Raw genomic sequence first — 12,208 nt, forward strand, 5'->3', positions numbered from 1 at the left:
GATGTAGGCTGAAACAAGAAATATGGAAGTAAAAATTAAATAGTTTAATACTGCTTATTAGCTTTAAATAGAAAGTGCAGAAGACATTTACATGAAATTTTAAAGGAGCATCTATTGTAGAAACAAATTTGGTAGACTACTATGGTGGTTTTACCCTGCTGGGGAGCTGAGCTCCATTGCAACTGCTCTCTAACTCCCGCTCCTCAAAGGAAAAGGGAGAGAAAAAAAAAAAAAAAAAGATGGGAAGGGCTCAAGGGTTGAGATAAGTACACTGAGATCACTCAACAAGTATCATCACGGGCAAAAAAGACTCAGTATAGGGAGATTATTATATCTTATTGCCTATCGCTAGCAGACTAGAACAGTGAGAAATTAAACCAAACTAGAAACACCTTCCTCCCATCCACTCTCTTCCACTACCTACCCCCAAGCAGCGCAGGGGAACGGGGAATAGGGGCTGCGGTCAGTCCCTAACCCTTCGTCTCCGCCGCTCCTTCATGGTCCCTCTCTGCCCCTGCTCCACGTGGGGTCCCTCCCACGGGATGCCGTCCTTCCCCAACTGAGCCTGTGGGCAGGCTCTTCAGGTTCTCTTCAAGAACTGCTCCCACACGGCTCCGTACCACGGGGTCCATCCCCCAGGAGCAAACTGCTCCAGCACGGGTCCCCCACGGGCGGCAGCTCCCCCCAGACCCCCTGCTCCTGCGTGGGCTCCTCTCCACGGGCTGCAGCTCCGGCCCGGGGCCTGCTCCTGCGGGGGCTCTCCATGGGCCGCAGCCTCCTCCAGGCCACATCCACCTGCTCCACCGGGGGCTCCTCCACGGGCTGCAGCGTGGAGATCTGCTCCGTGTGGGACCCATGGGCTGCAGGGGGACAGCCTGCTCCACCAGGGGCCTCTCCACAGGCCGCAGGGGAACTGCTGCTGTGTGCCTGGAGCACCTCCTGCCCTCCTGCTGCACTGACCTGGGGGCCTGCAGGGCTGGTTCTCACTCCTCTCTCTCCCAGCTGTTGTGCAGCAGTTTTTCCCCCTTTCTTAAAACTGCTCTCCCAGATGCACAAACAACATCTCTTACTGACTCGGCTCTGGGTAGTGGCAGATCCCTTTGGAGCTGGCTAAAACTGTCCCTTATCTAACATGGGGCAGCTGCTGGGCTCTGCACGTAGAGGCCACCCCTACAGCCACCCTGGGTTAGTTTTTCCTGTAACGGAGATGGGAGTAAAATACATTAAAATTATTATTGAAATACAAGAATAAAAGCAAATCAAATTAACTCATAAATTTATAGTCTGTCTAGGCATAAATCCTAGAATTCCAGAGTTACATTAAGCATAACAAAAAGCAGTCACACCTAAAGGCAGGATTTGATGGTGCAGCCAAAGGCAAAAACAAGTGTGCAGACTTAATCTTTTTGTTATCATGCCTTGACCAGGTTTATATTCAACAGGACCTGTTATTTGTGAGGCTTAGAGTCCTGCAAAACATTCATCCACGTGCTTTTCTTTTTTGTCCATCAGCCGCAAGGCAGTGATGCTTTCACACCCTCTTCCCTGTTTTGATTCCTCTTTGATTTTAGGGCTTGGTATTGGGAATGTGCAAAAGTAACACCAGGGGAAGCCCTGACTTGATAGTTTATAAAAACACTAAGGTACTGTTAGGCAACATTGCACTTACTTGTTTAAAATCTATTTATTTATATATCTTCTTTGTTTAAAGTTTGTATTAGTAAATATTTTATGGAACACATTAACAAGAGAAAGGGGCTGACATAGTACTGAAGGAAACTGCAGAAAGAAAACTCTGAATACGTCTTTTTCCCTTGGTCTGTCACAGGGAAGGCTTGACAATGTACAATGTTGAATTTGTTATAGAGTGGTTTGTCAGTGCATAAGCTCATGCTCATATTTCCAGGAGAAAGAAGTAATAAACAAAGAATCTGAAACAAAGGATGTAATTAATTCAGATTTCAGAAAAACTTGTGATACTGTACGACACAGAAGATGAGCTTACAAAATCAATTAGGAAAAGACCACTGGAATGGATTACAGCAGGATATAAAGGGCAAAGGATAACAGCTCAATATGGAGAGGGATAAACTGTTTTCTAAGTCACTATTTTTTATCACTATCTAAAATAATAAAAGAAGATTAAGTTTCTTGGTTTTATTACAGGTTTATAGAATAGTTAGTAAATGTAATGAACAGGCATTATTAGTGGATGAGCTGGAAAGATTTATGCATCAATAAAATGTAATGGATAATGAGTAAAGGCAGCAAATGTACATTTTAATATCTGGAGGGCTTCAGCCTTTGTTGAAGGATGATGTCCTTTTGCAGAGCGCTGCAGATAGCGCCTTAATTATCTGAATATTTTTTGCAACAGGAGTGTATTATGTCTAAATATCTACAAATATTTAGGTGGCTGACAGTGTAACACTGTTTTTTTTTCTATTTATTTCAAGGAAATCACATTCTAAAAGCTTTAAAACTTCAGATTATTTTTGTGCTATTGGTTGAGCTGCATGTTGATCTCTGAAACAAGATGTTCATGTTATCATTGCTAAAATTTGTTAGTAGATGAAGAGGTATCTGGAATGTATGGATTTTTTTCTAAGAAGCTAGGGCTAACAAATCTAGATCTGTGCTTAACATAGAAAGAATAAAAGGCAAGTAGAGGCTTGTAACTCACTTCTCCCTTGTTTTTCTTCCTCCCCCAAAATCTCCTTGTTAGTTCCACTATATCTGAAGCAGGTAGTAACACCAGGGGAAGGCATAAAATGGACAGAAGATTATTGACTGCTGAAGTAATTACTCCTTTGAGTGAGCTTTAGTTTCTGACTTTGCTACAGTCTTAAAAATCCTGGACAATATTTTGTTGTACTATCCCCAGGGAAAAATAATAAATAATATATATATATATGTATATATATATATCGTTCCATTCACTGAGATCCAAATGTTTTACATTTCCTGAGCCTTAGCTGCTCCTTGGTAGAATGAACCTTCTGAAATGTACAGAAATGTTGAGTAACAGCATTCGTATATTTATTCCTCATGCCCTGCACTTCTCCCAGCGTGATGCTGTATGTACATCACCCAGAATTAATTTCTTGCCTACGCCTACTGTCTTCATAGGAGGAAGAGGAGGCTGGTGCCTTATCTCAGGACAGTTGTCCATGGGCTCTTCTCTTCCGCCATTAAGCAATCTGGCCTATTTGCAATCAAGAGGCTCAGGAGGCTCGGAAGAAAAGCAGCTTTAGTATCTCTTGCTCCTTTTGGCAACCTGACGGAGCACTGTTGGGGTGCCCTGAACTGCTTTTCCCCTGCCTTTTTCCCTCCAGATGACTCCACATGTGCCTCTGCAAGCAAGTCAGGCCCAACTTCTAACAGTTTAGTTTCACTAGGGTTCTCATAACTTAGTCTACTTTCTAAAATATGATATGCCCACGTGGTGAAATATGTCTTGTTCACAGCAAAATGATGTAAAAAACCTTTGGCATCTGTCCCGTTCTTTCAGGCATAAAGTTCATTAAGAAAAATCTCTGTTAGACTCGTCTTGCATGGAAATCCGAACCATCTACACTGAACACATTACCACTTCTTGTTTATCTGAAACCTACAGATATACATACCATGCCAGAACTCATTTGCAGAGTAGCATGGGTCAACTTTAATAGAGTCATGGCTTCTAAGGTAAATGATACTTTTTTTTCAGGCTGTGATTTAAGACCCCTTGATTTCTGTTCCCCTTCTTTATCCTACAAATGTACATATATTTCAGCATTGTAAAAAACTGATGGAGAATTCAGAGACAAAGATCTGGGGAATACAGAGGCATAGATTGGAGCTTCTAAAGTATTTTCCATTTCCATCGTTTCTCCTAAATTATTTACCATATTTGTAGATCTTTTAATGTCTGCTACTCGCCTGCTGCTCTTTTTTCTGTGCTTTTCTAGCTGTTGTGTTGCTAGGACATACCCAAGTAGCTACAAAGGTTACAAAGCATTCAATGGAAGAAGCTTCTCAGTGAAGTGGGAAAGCAGTAAAATAGTAAATCACATGAAGATTCTGAAATATAAAATTTGAAGCAATATCTTTGTGTTTGTAAAAGTATGAGTTTGTTTGCAAAAAGCTTGTCTTTGATTAAAAATGAAATAACAGTTAGCCCTTTGTGTTCCAACACCCTGCATTGAGTATCTGGTGTTTACAAATCTTGATTTTTCTGAATTGGCAATCTAAAAAGTATTTACTAGAATATTCCAAAAAATGTGTCAAGTGTGATTAACAGTCTGTATTCTAACATGAACTTTTTTTTTGTAGAGTTGTTTCTGAACTTCAGAAAATAAATTATTCATACCACCATAGGCACTGCTACAATTCTGTATTATTTCAATTCACACAGATAATAGATTTTCCTGAATTGCATGAAGTGCATAGTTTACAGTATTATGCAATAACGTCAGCACTTTTAGGGTAGTTGCTACAACTATTTGGCATTTTCTTTGAAAAGAAAGTGCGCAGTTTGGCTTTGTATTTCCTGCCTTGCAAGAATTTTGAGTCCTTTTACTTTATTATGGAAAACTAGTCATTTTGAGAAGTTACAGAACTGAGAATCTAAAATTCTTTCAGGTAATAAAAAGCTAGTTACTAAACTAGTAACTAGTTATAACTTAGTAACATATATATATATATATGTTATTAACTGGATGCTCCTCTCCACTGTATTTCTTATGTTGTCATCATTTGAACCTTGACAACTTGGTGGTAAGCAGTCAATTTAGAGAACCTGCCAAGAATGAAAGAACTATGTAATAAAGGTTAAATAAGGTAGATATTTGAACTGTGTAAGAAACACATTTTCAAATACGAAACATTTTCAAATTTGAGTTGCAGTGCTTATGTAGCTAGGTCCACAAATTATATGACTAAACATCTCACTTCTCAAAAGCATTGCTCAGACATAACTTCAGACTGCATTCAGTGAGAACTGCCACCTCCTGTATAGGTCTGCATTTATCTTGGTGAGCCTCGTCCAGACAAAATTTGATTCTATGGCTGGAGGCCAGCAGAGCAGCTCTGCCCTCCCCACTGACCGTGGAAAGATGTGTAGGGCTTAGAGGCTGTTTGTTCCTTCCCTCGGGAGTCTCTCAGGGCTGGTCTACAACTTGAAAGTTTTGTTAGCAATTTAATAGGCAATTAAATTCTCAGGAAGTACTTCAAAGGAAAAATGGGTGTTTGGCTGGCAGGAATGGATGTTTTCCAGCCAGAGAAAAGAGAGGAAAAATGTTGCAAGGATGATTTAAGCCCTGTAGGTATTTTTTCAAATAACCTGCCATCAACTGTTGTATTTTCCTACTTTTGTTCAGGAAGTTTGTTCAGGCAAGTTTCTCCAGTCCTCTAACTGAAATAGTAGCTCTAAGGCCACACAGCTTTTGAAGGAATTGAAGCTTCTTCACATCTAGAAAAGCAGACTGCAGAAGGACAGTGTGTGTCTGCCAGTTAATGTCCTTCGAGCACTTGTAAAACTGCAGTAAGAGCTGTATCATGGATGGTGATACGGAATAACATAGAACAACTGTTCTTCCAAACCACTGACGTACTTAAAGGGTGGCATTAGATGCACAGTATTTCCTATTGAAAGAGTAAATATAGTATTTTGGTGTCTTTGGGAGTTCACACTGTTTCTTTTGTTCTTTGGATGAGTATGATCAGAGGGCTGGAGCACCTCTCCTATGGGGACAGGCTGAGGGAGTCGGGGTTGTTCAGCCTGGAGAAGAGAAGGCTCCAGGGAGACCTTACAGAGGCCTTCCAATGCCTAAAGGGGGCCTGCAGGAAAGCTGGGGAGGGACTCTTTGGCAGGGGGTGTAGTGATAGGACAAGGAGTAATGGATGTAAACTGAAAAAGGGTAGATTTAGGTTAGATATGAGGAAGAAATTCTTCACTCTGAGGGTGGTGAGGCACCAGAACACCCAGACAACCTGTGGATGCCCCGTCCCTGGAGGTGTCCAAGGCCAGGCTTTGGGCAACCCAGTCTGGTGGGAGGTGTCCCTGCCCATGGCAGGGGGTTGGAGCTGGGTGGTCTTTAAGGTCCCTTCCAACCCAAACCATTCTGTGATTCTATGCAAATGCTTGCAATAACAATGAGATGGTTGAAGAATGTTGGAAAGTATAAGTTCTAGATGTACCACATCAGATCCTTGGTTAGTGAAATGTTCGTGAATTCTGTTAATATATAAAAAATGCTGGAAAGAAACAAAATATTCCTGCAGCCTGCAGATGTTAAAAGTGGAGGTGGGATTCAAAGGGAGCTGTAAAATTATTTTTCTAAGTTAATAACTGAACCTTGTTTCTTTCTTTACACAGTTCCCCCAAAACAATATCTAATGTGAAATACTGTTCTGATTCTCAGCATTTTCATAGATTATGCTGCTATCAATTTTTAACTTAAAATCTAAGCTTTTTAAGCTGTAAAATCAGTTTGCTCACTACAAGAGTTTGCTTTGTTTAGTCAGTTGAAAATTAACACAAGTTTAGAAAGCTGATTGGGTGTTTTGTTTGACTCATTTTTGGCACTGCTACTGAAAAGTGGTTAGTAACTCATGCTTAAACTGTAAAGAAACTAGATCCACACCTATTATTTCCAAAACCCAAGTTGTCCTTTCATGGTGTTTTATACTTGCTCACTGGTTTCCCATAAGTAAGCTATGAAAAAGATTTTAAAAGCTTGATGCAAAAATCATGCTGGTAGCCTATGTGAGGTTGCTGGAGCACAGGTAAGTAGGAAATAAAACTGGGAAGGGTTTAGCCTATATATTCTATAAAATATATTTTATATGTTCTATAGAAACAATCATACTAAAGGTTTACCACAAACAACTGTGCTATACTGACTTAAACAGCCATCACCATCCTTGCCTTTTCCCAGCATTACTGCAACATTTAGATAATGCATCTTGAAACTGAAATGAGATCTATTTGTTAATTTAAAGCCTTATCTCTTGTGGAACTGGAAGGGCTGGTGGAGTGGGAGAGAATTCTATGTAATTGCATTTTGGTATGAGAGCCTTCCTGTAGTATATAAAAAGGGGATAACCACAACAAAAGCTTCCTTAAACCTCTGAATTTTTATTGTGCTATATCAAAGTGAATAAAGGTATTTTTTGTTTTGTAACTGTTTTACTTGAAAGACCCAAGATGAATGCTGAATTTTATTCTTTCTCACAAACATGCTGTAGCAGGATGTACTGTTTGCTGAATAGGGCTGAGCTGAGCATCAGCAGTAGCTTCCGGAAAGCATCAAGTAGTGCATCAGAGTATGGGCCTGCTATTCCAGGGAAGCCCTACACAAGGGGATATCTAGATTTTGGAAGATACTATCCTGTTGTTATTTACGGTTTATAATCTATAGATGCAGTTACTTGGGTTTCCTTGATTGCATAATGGCCCAGCTTCAGGAGAGATATAAATTCCTTAGAGTCTGGTGATTATGGCCCTTTACTAGCTTAAACCTGGACAGAAAAAAAGTCTGGAATATAGGTTTCCTCCTACTTCATCATTGCATTGCTTGCAAGTACAACTACCTAAAAGGAAGTTGTGGGGAGTTGGGGTTGGCCTCTTCTTGCAGATAAGTAGTGATAGGACTAGAGGCAGTGGCCTCAAGTTGTGCCAGGTGAGGTTTAGGTTGGAAATGAGGAGACATTTCTTCTCAGAAAGAGCAGTCAGGCATTGGAACGGGTTGCCCAGGGAGGTGGTGGAGTCACCATCCCTGGGGGTGTTCAAGGAAAGGCTGGACATGGTGCTTAGGGACATGGTTTAATGGGTGACATTGGTGGTAGGGGGATGGTTGAACCAGATGATCATGGAGGTCTTTTCCAACCCTAATGATTCTATATACTACTGTGTACAGTGTTGCAACTTCCTTCTTCCATGCTCAGTCATACCATGGTCTCATAATGTACAAGAGGTTTTCAGCTCTGGTTTCTGGTTTCATGCTGATATAGCTGTACTTAAAACTCCCAGGAGAAAGAACTATTATTTTTTTCCCCAGTAGTTTCTGTTGGTTGTGCTAGGTATTTCCTCACTGAGACTGTTGTGAGTACTGTGCACAAACATCTGCCTCTTTCGTGTTCATTGTAATGGGAGACGTAGATGCCCAGACCAACTATGCGAAGTGCATACGTCCTTACTGTGTTCAGTGCTGGGAAGCCTGTGTCAGTTGTTTCTCGTTTTAGTCCTAAGTGTTCAAGTAGGATCCTGTGACTTGTGTATACAGTATTTGAAATGCTGAGCTTGTTTATCATCACATTTGTCATTGAATATCCCCAGAGTTGCGTAGCTTTCAGCTGGTAGAATGACTTAACCGTTCAAAAACAATGTTTTCTTCCCTCAGAGAGTGTAAGTAATCAAATGCTACAAACACTGAGTTGCAGATTGTGACAACAATCATAGCAACCTCAGTGGAGGACTCCTCTGTGGGCTGTCGACCTTGCATTCAGGGCTGCAGGGCACCTTCAGGAAGGGATATCGCACAGAGAAGTGAGCATAGGAGAGAAGAGTTACAAAGAACACAGACTTAGGACACAACCAGACAGTAAGGTTGATATAGGTGTGGTGTATGCATTCGTACCTTGACAAATGGCAGCATTTATCTCTGTTACTCATGTGGCTGCCCTGCTTGCCTGTTCAGCCCAGCAGCTGCCTGTGAGGTGCCCTGTGTGTGACGGTCTCTTCCCAGGGGTGGGTGAGACAGGGTGTGCACGGCACCTTTGCTAGCAGGTACTCTCTTGCACCCTGCTCTCTTCTCGCAGAAGTCAGGAAAATGGGTTGCTCTCCTGAGCTTAAAGCACATCAGTATGGTGTGACCTCCGTTTTGTTCCCCGGAGGCACTCGCTCTGCTGCAGCGGGGTCTGCAGCTCTTTGATTCTTGTACCCAGTAGTTCCCTTATTTGATTTGAGAAGCATGTTTGGGTGTGATCCCCTCTAATTGAACTCAGCAGCAGAATTGCTGTTGTCCTTACTTTAGTTAGGATATCGTCCATTATTATGGACTGTCTGTGGTGAGATTGCATTCTCATCACGCCATTGCATTCCGGTGGGTGTATGAAAACTGATGGAATAAGCTTTACATGATTTAATATACTTCCTTAGTTGATTTTGTCAAGCTCATTGTATCTGTGCTAGTCTATGTAAGAGGAAGACCCACAAAGACCCAGGCAAAGATGCCTATGCTTTATTCAACTATATTTATTTGAAAGGTGAGTGGCAATGACAGGACAGGAGAAACCTTCTGTGATGCCTCACATAGCAAACACACCTGGCCCTTACTTGGAGTTTGTCACTAAACAGCAGTTACAACACCATTGCTTTTTCAGGTACAACAATTCTTTGCCATTCATTCACATTGGGAAATGACTGAAGGAGCGCACCATGCTGTGTTGGTGTAACTGTTGCTTTATAACATGGTGACTTCTCAACTAATCATGTAGCAGATGGGTGTAGGGAAGTGCTTCAAACAGCTGAGCCAGCAGATCTTACTGCCGATCAGCCTGCCTGCCTTTCTCCCTGCCGGTGGGTGCTGCCGTCCTGTGAGAGCCATCTAAATTGCTCATTTGATCATTTATCTGCTTAAGTCTTGACAAGTCCTTTATTGAGCTGCCTGGAAGAAGACTTTTGTCTGTAACCTTACACTACCCGTAGTTTGCCAGTGTTGAGGTTAAATTTAATTTGGCACAAACCTGCAGTGGTGGACCAGAAGCCAATATAAGTTGCTGAAGAGTTGGGGATAATGGCTCTGGTTTTGTCATGTGGATTTGGGGAACACAAGCTAGCATTATAAGTCTAAGGATGGAAAACTAAAAGGTTTGGCACCAAACTTAAATGGCAGATGTAAGAAGAGCAACATCAGTTTTTAATAGAGCTGACCTAAAATCTCATTGACCTTATAGATTGATGAGTAGAGTACTACATTGGTCTGTATGGGCACTGTCACCAGAGGGAAAGAAATGCTTATAGCATCACTTTGCATTCATTTGGGATCCCTATAAGAATGGTAGAATGTAGCAGGGGATTTCAGACTTCTAATTAAACACCAGGGATTGCATACCCTTTTTGTTGCAAGAGATGAAATCTAAAATTTGTAGTATGAAGATCGTCCAAAAAAAAAAAATTATACTTTTTTTTTCCAACCCATTTAAGCCCTTTGTGAAATAGACAAACTATTATATTTGGAAAGGCACCAACACTTTCAGGCTTTTATTAAATGATTAATCTCTACAATTTGTGGATTCTGAAGCAGAAACGTTGTTACATAATGCATAATGAAGAATATGTCATCTCACATTTGTTCCCCAGAGGCTTTTGTTTTGGGATTCATGAAGTCTCGTGGATCTTCTAAAAATTAGCAGATGTGAACACTGTAATGGCTCAGTAATGTCATCTGTCTGGTGTCAGGAGCCCTGTTTTGCGGTAGCTTAAGTGTCTTTTGATACGTGCCGAGGTCTGGTAATGTTTTAAAGCTCTCTGGCTTTACTAAAGAGTAAATGGCTGAGTATCAGCAGTTTCTAAAGCCTTTTAATACTGCTGAAAGAACAGATAATGACAGTGTACAGTGCTAGAACAAGAAAACAAAGACTGGATATACAAATATTGATGGCCACTTAGTTGCTAAAATAATTGCAGTTCATGTGGTTTTGGCTTTTACAAGTTTGTAGTTCCTTTTTGTTGAATTTCTATGAAGTGTTATTCAGGAAACACATTTCTGCAAGAAAACTGTCAAATGTTTAGCCACAGAAAGTGAAAACAGTTCTTTGAAAGGTGTCACCCAGTCATCTGTCAGTGTATTCATTAGTTTTTGAAATGCCACCAAAACAGCCATGAATTAACAAGGAAAAAGTATTTTGAAAGAAGATACATCCTTCTCATGTTAAAAATTATACTAGGGTTTTTACACTGACTTTATACAGAGAATTTATACTGACATAAACTAGTGGCAAAATGCGAGAAGAAATTAAATATGCTGCCTGGCAAAATATAATAAAAATGGGTTCTGCGGATTATTCAGAAATTCTTTTATCCCCACTTGTTATATAATTTCCTATAAAGCAAGTCGTGAGAGGCTGGAAGAGGGATGGACAAGCTCTCTGGGAACTAGAAAGGTCCTTTTGTGTCTGCCTACCACAGCACTTAATCTCAGTCAAGTGGCGAATGGAAAGACTCTACCTACTCTCACTACCAAAGGAGTGCATTCACCTCTGTTCATAAAGTGCACTTTCTTTCATCAAGAAAGGTTAATATCTTTTTCACTGAATTCTGTATGAAATAAAAGCATGTGTAAAGAATTTAATCATGAATTTCTGAGCACAGCGTCTTTAAAATTACAACTGGGTTAGTAGAGCATTTCCTGCAAAAAATCTGGTGTCTATCAACATCTTTCTATAATTGTTAGTAACACTACTGTTAGTTGTTTCACATTTAGAGTAGCTCACTACCTTTAGAGTACACAAAAAAAGCTTATTTATTGCCTTCTGTTAAAGCTGCTTGATGCTGACAGCCTTAGATACTGCTTTTTGTTTGTGACAAAGAGCTAAGCCTCTTTCCACTCAAAATATCTGACCACTCAAAAAAAAAAAAAAAAAAGAAAAAAAAAAGGAAAGTATTCCTGCAAATTTTCAAATCGATTGAAGACAGCACTATGCTGAAAGGGAGGAAGAAGCTTTGACAGAGGTTGTTAAGTGTCACTACCTAGAAAGTGGCCCTGGCAGAAACCAAGGAAGTCAGCTTCTAAGTCAGGGTGCTGCACAAAAAGGCTATAAAGGCACAAAAGCAGCTTCGGATTTACTTTTGAAATAATGTCACTTCAGATGCTTATATATAAATGAAATATTTTTTTAAAAAAAATCTTTTTTTTTTTGGAATAACCTACACACCAAGATGCCTCCTGGGCAGTGTTCATGCCAAAAGCAACATTTCTCTTATTCTGCTGCATTGACAATGCTTTTAGAAGTTTCTTTGGCTCTGCTCTGAAGTTGTTTTCCTTGGCGTTGAAGAGTATTCTTCACCAGTGCTTCAGTGGGGAGAAACAGAGTCAACTTTGAGTGATGGGGATACTTCAGTAAGGCCCAGCTTGGTTCCACGAAGGCTTAGGCTGAGGCTATAGTTTCACATGATGTTTCACTTCGTATAATTTCAGGTTGTCATTCAAAAGATGACATCCAA

At 40.6% G+C, this 12,208-nt stretch overlaps 1 protein-coding gene across 26 annotated transcripts in view; it reads left to right on the forward strand.

The window, feature by feature from the left end:
* NRCAM (neuronal cell adhesion molecule) overlaps positions 1–12,208 on the forward strand; it is a 151,475-nt gene that overhangs the window by 55,161 nt on the left and 84,106 nt on the right. For 2 of the 26 annotated variants that reach the window (XM_080569867.1, XM_080569887.1), the window contains one exon: positions 3,512–3,687. The exons of the other annotated variants lie outside the window; for them this stretch is intronic. The gene's annotated coding sequence lies outside the window, so the exon portion shown is untranslated. The remainder of the gene's footprint in view (positions 1–3,511; positions 3,688–12,208) is intronic. 26 annotated transcript variants of the gene reach the window in all.

Source organism: Anser brachyrhynchus (assembly GCF_964034855.1).
Source record: "Anser brachyrhynchus genome assembly, chromosome: 1".
In the NCBI taxonomy this organism is placed as follows: Eukaryota; Metazoa; Chordata; class Aves; order Anseriformes; family Anatidae; genus Anser; species Anser brachyrhynchus.